Source organism: Delphinus delphis, chromosome 6, assembly GCF_949987515.2.
Source record: "Delphinus delphis chromosome 6, mDelDel1.2, whole genome shotgun sequence".
Lineage (NCBI taxonomy): Eukaryota > Metazoa > Chordata > Mammalia > Artiodactyla > Delphinidae > Delphinus > Delphinus delphis.
Window position 1 is genome coordinate 102893670 of NC_082688.1, and position 8530 is coordinate 102902199.

General features: G+C 43.6%; 1 non-coding gene across 1 annotated transcript; it reads right to left on the reverse strand.

Annotated features, from left to right (window-relative positions):
• Positions 1-414: 414 nt before the first annotated feature.
• Positions 415-521, reverse strand: LOC132427786 (U6 spliceosomal RNA). Its single transcript, XR_009519993.1, has one exon. It is a non-coding gene; the product is annotated as a U6 spliceosomal RNA (small nuclear RNA).
• Positions 522-8530: the final 8009 nt, after the last annotated feature.

Consider the following 8530-nt stretch of genomic DNA (forward strand, 5'->3'; position numbering starts at 1 on the left):
ATATCCTGTCTCTCCTTTGGGCTTCTGTAAACACTGTTTCCCGTGCTTGGACTACTACTCTCCAGGCCAATGCCCACTGGTCCTCGGGCCTCAGTTTCTGTGACCCTTCCTTCTAGGACCCCCAACAAGACTATTGTCGCTTCCTTGTGTGTGTGACTTGAATTGACTGCTCTGGCAACACTTGTCACACTGCGTTATCGTTGCCTTTGCCGTGAGCATTGCCACTGCTGGTCTCGATCCTTTGTTTTTTTAGATTCCATGTATATGTGTTAGCGTACGGTATTTGTTTTTCTCTTTCTGATTTACTTCACTCTGTATGACAGACTCTAGGTCCATCCACCTCACTACAAATAACTCAATTTCATTTCTTTTTATGGCTGAGTAATATTCCATTGCATATATGTGCCACATCTTAAAAATATGGAATGCTTCACGAATCTGCATGTCATCTTTGTGCAGGGGCCATGCTAATCTTCTCTGTGTCGTTCCAATTTTAGTAAATGTGCTGCTGAAGCGAGCACGCGATCCTCTTTTTTGGTTTTCTGTTTTTCTGGCCACGTGGCATGTGGGATCTTGGTTGCCCCACCAGGGATCAAGCCGGTGCCCCCTGCAGTGGCAGCACCGAATCCTAATCATGGGACCGCCAGGGAAGTCCCCCTGGTCTAGATCATTTACTAACCAGTAAGCCCACTGAGGGTAAGGATTACACCTTTCTTCCCCAGCCTGGAACTGGTGTCTTGGAGGTCAATAAATGTTTGATAAACGTATAAAGTCCCTGGTCATCACTCTTCTTCCCTGGGACATCAAAGCTGTGGTGCCGGGATCCAGAGCTCCCTCCTCCCAAAGGAAATCATTCGCAAACCATCTTGTAAATGCACAGTCTGATTTTCAAAATAAAACATTTGTAGATCCTTCCTAATTCTGTTTTGCTCAGGCTAATAATAAAATGAGTTGGCATTTCTTGGGTATATATCAACTGACAGTAGAGGGAGCCCAGCCAAGAATGTGTTAGGTGACGGGTAGGCGTCTGTATGCGATTAAAAATAGACCATGTGTAATAATGAAGAACTGAAAATTACTCAAATGACCAACGATTAGGAAATAGTTAAATAAATTCCGAGATTAGATAGACAGATAGATAATTAGAGGAATACTACTGATATTAAAATTGTAAATAGGGAAAGGTCTGTTCGAAACAATCCTAAAAATAAAACCAGAACCCCAGCTAGAATGAACAGTACTGCATTACTATGCAGTACCGTGTATGTGCAATGACAAGAAATGTCACGTCATAGAACCAAGTGAATAGTGGGTGTTTTGTAATGAAACTTGGAATTTTGTTTTTTCGATGTTTTTTAGCTTTTGCTGCAAAAATCTAGAATAAATAATTGTGATGTATTGTATCCTAAGTGTGTATCATAAATTGAAACCATTGAGCTTCTCTAAGGTACCTAAGGCACGGTTTATAATTTGTTGGAGATATATGATGCATTGCATCCCCTAAGTAAAAAATATATGTGTGCATATGTATGTATGTGTATATAAACATACCTATATGTGGTTTTCATATGCTCTCAGAGAAGGTAAAATGTTTTCACTTTATCATTGCCCCTCGCCTCCATACTTCTGGGAGTCAGATAAACAAGCACTACGGTATTATCTCCTCTTTATCAGGTTAACATTAAACACAATATGAAACTGAGATTTATGAGGCCATTTGCTCAAAGTGACAAGCTAGGGCTTCCCTGGTGGCGCAGTGGTTGAGAGTCCGCCTGCTGATGCAGGGGACGCGGGTTTGTGCCCCGGTCCGGGAAGATCCCACATGCCGCGGAGCGGCTGGGCCCGTGAGCCATAGCCGCTGAACCTGCGCGTCCGGAGCCTGTGCTCCGCAACGGGAGAGGCCACAGCTGTGAGAGGCCTGCGTACCGCAAAAAAAAAAAAAAAAAAAAGTGACAAGCTAGCAAGGATCAGAACCAAGACCAGAACCCAGGTGTCTTGGCACAAACACAAATTCTCAACTCTGCACAAAAACCTGAGCCAGGATGACCAGGATAAGAGCAGCACGGGCTCTCTTCACTTACTCAAGATCTTCAGTGTTCTTCCCTGAAGGACCTTGCACAGCATCCTACACAAGGAGATGCTCAGATAGCATTTGTTCAAGGGATTGATGCATCAGTGGATCCATCAATGGGCAGGAATTTAACAGGCGGACACTGATTGATGAGCAAAAATTCTTCGGTACCCTTGGTGGTATCAGTCTTCACCAGCCCTTCACTACTATTTAATATTTTTCCTCTACAAATATTCTATCCATTCATTTATTCGTTCAGCAATTGATTATTAGGCAACTACTATATGTAGGAAACTCTGTCACTAGCTTACAGAATTATAACAATAAGGTATTAGTCTTACCTTCAATATACTTATCATCTACTAAGAGAATGAGATTTGCATTTTAAAAATCACTATAATTCTTGGCAGAATATGAGATGAAGGGAGGATAGACAGTGTTCAGAGAGTCCAGAGGAGAGAGAAAAGGTATTTAGCTGAAAGAGTAAAGGCAAGCTTCACGGAAATGTGGCATTTTGGCAGGGCCTTGAGTGACAGGAACAATTTCACAAGAAGAGATGGGGGAGGACATTTCAAGAGAAGCAAAACACTTTTAAAAAGGCACGAGGTGAAAATTTTCACAAAGGTGAGGATCTAAGAAACACTCAGTTTCCTTAGAGAAACACATTTTGGCTAAAACATGTTCCTTTTTGTTCCCACAGTCGCTTTTTCCAGTCTCTTTGCCTAAAGGGAGCTGGAGGGTGCTTTAGCCAAAAATCTCATCTGACTTGGGCAGGTGCTAGAACTCGGGACCCAGTTCTGTAGAAACGTACTGTGAGGGCTGGTTTGTGAATGTCCTCTCTTTTACGAACAAGGTAGAAGGTATTATTAGCCCTGTTTTAGAGCGAGTGTGAAACAAAGGTGCAGAGAGACTGGGAACTTTCTCAAGGTCACAGGATGAGTCAGCTGGAAAGAAACCCTAGAACAAGGGCTGCCCCCCTCCAAAGGAGCCCGCAGAGGCACGTCTGTGCCAGGGGACAACGTGTTCCCACCCAGAACCCCCGGCATCTTCAGTGCCTTTTCCTAGGAGTTCAGCACACACAGCAGACATGATTTCGTTCTCTCAGCACCCACTGAAGTCGGGTGAAGGCATCTTTACGTTCTTTTCTCAAGTAGACAAACTAAAAGTCCCCAGGGTATCCTAAGCAGTTCATCTGCGAGCAAGTAATATGTCAAAGTCACATTGATGATTGACTCAAGAGCAGTGCGCTTTTTGACTCTTGTCTTGGGACCAAAGGCCAGCTAGAGAGGTGGTGGTTTGAAGGTTGAAATGTGGCATTTTAAGACCTGAGTTCTGATCCCAGCTCTGTGCCTCACCTGCTGTTTGATTCTGGGCAATCACTCAACCCCACTGAACCTCAGTTTCCTCATCCATAAAATGGAAACAACATATCTTTGCAGGGGCTTCCCTGGCGGTCCAAAAAAAAAAAAAATCCACCTACCAATGCAGGGGACACGGGTTCGAGCCCTGGTACGGGAGGATCCCACATGCCGTGGAGCAACTAAGCCCGTGCGCCACAACTACTGAGCCCGCATGCCACAACTACTGAAGCCCGTGCCCCTAGAGCCCGTGCTTGGCAACAAGAGAAGCCACCACAATGAGAAGCCCGCGCACCGCAATGAAGAGTAGCCCCCGTTCACCACAACTAGAGAAAGCCTGTGTGCAGCAACGAAGACCCAATGCAGTCAAAAATAAATAAATAAATTTATTTAAAAAAATAATAATATATATATATATCTTTGTATCTGTTCTCAGCATGTATTTTTTTCTTTCATCTGATGGGGTTTGCATTCTAATGCCTCCACATGTATTTTTAAATGCTAAGAAAAACAGCTGAGAGAAAACCCACAAATCCATTAAAAACAGTTACTTTGCAGGGAGGAGAATGGAACTGATCAGCTTCTATTTGTAGCCAATGTACTTCTATTTCACTTGGAATTGCTTGAAATGACCCAGGCAAACAAATAAAGGATAAAAATAACAGCAACCTTATAAATTACTGTTTAAAAAGTACCTAGCACAGTGATTGCCAAAGACCTCCTTCTCCACAAAAGTTAGTTTTACATTTAAAAATTAATCATTACGTCATGTGGCAAAAAGGAGGCGGAATCAAGGAACAAGAAGAGAATAACAGAAAGTTTCTAATAAGAGCTAAATTCCTTGGAAGACAATGAATGGAAAAGAAAGAGCACAGGCCCTGGCTTTGAAAAAGAGACCCGGTTTTGAATCCAATCACGGCCACACACGCATTCTGAGCCGTGGGAGAAGTCCCAGCCTCTCTGGGCCTCAGTTTTCTTATCTGTAAATGGAAATAAAAATTCTCAGCTCATAGATTTACGGTGAGGATTCCATGAGACAAATACGTGAGGTGCTTTAGAAGGCACTGAAAGTTACATGTAGTGCGGGCCACAGAAATGAAAACACTGTACACACCCACAAACCTCCTGTTTTACCTGCTTCCGACAGGCGGAGTGTTCCTGTGGGTTATTATAGGACCGTATCATGAGGGAACGTCTAAACTGTTTAAGCCGCAAATTATCCTTTTAAAAATGGTTTGTGCTGTATCCTTAAAAGTTGCTATAAGGGTAAAGATTGAATGTTCCCATCATAACAGCAACAGAATGGCAATCGTGTGAGGTAAAGGATGTGTGAACTAGCCTGACTGCGGTCACCATTTCGCAATATATATGTGTATCAATATATGTGTGTATTATACACCTTAAACTTACGCAATAGTATGTGTCAATTATATCTCAATAAAGCTGGGGAAAAAAGTTTTAACAGAACTGAATTAAAGCCAAGAAAGCACCTTGAAAACCAGCCAAAGTGGTTTCCATCTTTCTGATATAGATGGGCTTTTCAAGACCACATACTTGGCGGTCAAATGCTGACCTCGGGGATCCCCTGGTGCTTCCTGGACATACTGTGTTTAAACTCCTGCAGCCTTTGGTAGCAGATGTGTTTAAAGAGCCATAAACTCAGCAACGATAGACAGAAACATACTTGCTTTCCTCCGGGCTTCTGGCTCGGAGTCAAATAATTTTTCCTGTGTAGGAATCTGACCTTCGTGCTCTGTTCTGTGTATCTGAGGGCTGTTTCTAGAGGAGACTCAAAATCGGGATGATTTTTTGTTCCCTTCGAATCAAAGCAGTTGACTTTCTGTTTCTTCGCCTGTGAAATGAAGCAGCCTCCTTGTCACAATGGCATAAAATCGTGGCTTGTTGTGAGAGGTCAATGAGACACTCTACATGACAGTGCTTTGTAAACTGGAAACAGTAAACCATTCAGAAGAAAACACATGAGACAAGCTGAGGTCCCAAACACTACAAGCGCGGGATCAATTTTCTGGTCGAAGGAGTGACTTAATGAAAACTTTCCTAAAACTCCAAGGAAAAGAAGTACTTTTGCTTTTGAACTTTATGAATTTGTTTTGCCCCAAATCTCCCACTCCTTTTGTCCTTAATCTCAATTTTTGGCTTTCAATTTTGGTTCAGTGCTTCTGCCTGTGTTTCTGTGGTTTAATCATCTCTCCCACCTTCCTCTTCTTCTCTTTACTACCATGGGCATTTCCAGGCAGCACATGAGGTGGGAGAGCTGAATTTCTCAGAGAAAGCAGTGGTTGGTCCATCCAGCTCTCTTGTTAATTGCATCTCTGAATGATGCCACAAAGGACAACAACAATTTCCTAAGAACTCTTGTCTTCTCTGCTTCTTCTTCTTTTTTTTTTTAATATTTATTTACTTACTTATTTGTTCACGCCGGGTCTTGGTTGCGGTGAGCGGGCTCCTTAGTTGTGGCATGCGAACTCTTAGTTGAGGCATGCCTGTGGGATCTAGTTCCCTGACCAGGGATTGAACCCGGGCCGCCTGCATTGGGAGCGCAGAGCCTTATCCACTGTGGCACCAGGGAAGCGCCTTGTCTTCTCTTCTTTATTGAGTGCTTCCGTGTGCCAGACATTGTGCCCAGTGCTTTAACCCCACCCGTCTCCCTTACAATCCTCACAACAGTCCACTAGAGAAGACTTATTTCACAGATAAGGAAAGTAAGGGTCTAAGTAAGAAATTACGTGACTTGTTCAAAGTCACACAACTAATGAATGACAGAGGTGGGATTCAACTTCAGCTACATCTGACATCAAAGCCTTTCGCCACTGGACCACACCGCCTCCTAGCCTGCTAAAACTTTTGTAGGACCTGGAGCAAATCCGACCCCACCACTGCCCACCCTACCTCCCACAGTCAGCAGGGCTGGCGTCCATCAAGCCTGGGACATCCACGTCTCTCTCTCGAAAACCCTGGCTGACTCTTGCCTGCCCTTCAAGACTTACAGGAGATGCCTGTGCTGAGACAACCTCACCAGCATCCATCCCCAGAATGATTTCGAGACCCCCCTCTAGGTTCCCATAGCCCTAACACTATGAATTTTTTTCTTTCTTTCTTTCTGGTCTCACTGCAGGGCACGTAGGATCTTAGTTCTCCGACCAGGGATGGAATCCATGCTCCCTGTGGTGTAAGTGTGGAGTCCTAACCTCTGGACCGCCAGGGAAGTCCCCAGTGAATTTTTATATTTCAATTGTGGGTTTATTTGTGCTTCGCCCTCACAACTTGACCAGCAACCAAAGGGCAGTGTCTGAAACTTTTTGTGCTTAACCAGTGCTTAACCAGAGCCTGGCACTGGAATGTAGTTGGCCCTCTGTACTTGTCTGTTGAATGAATAAATGGATTAATATATAATGACATGAACAGCAACAAAAGCTACAACAAAGAACAAGCCAAAGCTGCTCCTTACTGCTTGTACCCTCATCCATATCGACGCGACCAACCAAGTAGCATGAAATCAATTCAACAGAGATTTACTGAGCCGTAGGATGGTGTAGCTGAGTGCTGGCACTGTGCATCGGAATATCTTAGAAGCGAGGACGCTGGGCACAGATTTCTTGTCTGTAAAAGAAGTATAATAATCATACTTTTATCACCAGATTGCCACGGGGCCAAATCGCAGAATGGATACAAAAGCACTTTGGAAACTGAGGCGTGATATGCAAATGTGGGTGGTCGTCATTTAATTGTTATTATTATGTACGAAGCACTGTGTCAGGTCCCGAAGGAGGACTTACAGAAGAGGAAACTACTGCCCACAGGACACCCACACATAATGAAGCACTCAAGGGACTGTGAAACTAGGCAGAAAATAATGAAAGAAGTTCAAAGACTTCGAGGGGCTCAAAGGAGGGAGAAATCAGGGGTCAGGGGTCAGGGGTTCAGATGGGCCATCATCTAAGGCTGTGGGATCTAAGGGAGGCTTAATGACAAGGTCCCCACTCTCAAGCCATTTATGGTCATACGCATTGTCTGGTGGGACTGAAATGCGTGGTGTTTGAACACAGACAGCTTTTCCAATGTGTGGTCAGTGGAGGACATCAGAGACCTGGATCTTGCAGAGCGGGTGGGATTCAAGTTAGACGAGAGATGGGTAATGAGTTCTGTACAGGGAGGAGGTTGGAAACAAAACAGGACTGAGCTTGGAGGGTTTAGGAGAGCAGAGGAGAGACCTCTGTGCTCCATCGCGTCCTCATTCCCTGACCCCGGGCACAGCATCAAAGTCGTCTGAAGCGCCGCGCTGGGTTAGATCAGTAGTCCATTCAGCACTCTATATTTGGACTGTAGCTCGGGGGGATATTTTGGGAGAGCCTCTGGTTGTCCTATTTGGGTAATCACTAATCTTTAGCGATTAGGAAGATACATTATATGATAACCCATTATGGAATAATCATTCATGAATTTTTATTCACCCTGTCTGCATCTATAGGCAAAAATCCCCCCAGAAAGACCATCTCAAAGGAATGTTCTATAATATAAAGCTGTTTCCACAGGCTCTCAGATGGCTGATAGAAAAAAAAAATTTTTTTTTTTTATATAAGATGCAACCCTAAAAAAAAAAAATCCCCAAAACTTTAGAGACAGAAAGCAGATAAGCAGATAAGTGGTTGCTGCAGGTTGCAGTAGAGCTGCAGGTGGGAATGGGGAGTGTCTGCAAATTGGCACAAGGCGACCTTTTGGAGGATGGAAGTGCTTGAAATTTACATTACAATTTGTGGATTTCATGATATATATATATATATATATATATATATATATATATAAAACGTCTCATAAAATTTTTTAAAACCTATATAAATGCTTCCTCCAGTCCATTCCCATAAAATATTATTCTTTATAAAGGAAGATATGGCAAGGACAGACATGAGAATAGGAGGAAACTTAAAATTGTGTCACAAGAAAAGCATTTCAAGGACCTGGGATGTTCAGCCTGGGAAGGTGAGGGGAAAAGAGAAAATCTAGGGGCACCTGGTGGTACGTGAGAGAGAATGAGAGGTGCTTCCTGGAATCCCAAGGAGACTGAACCAGCTAAAACGGTTGA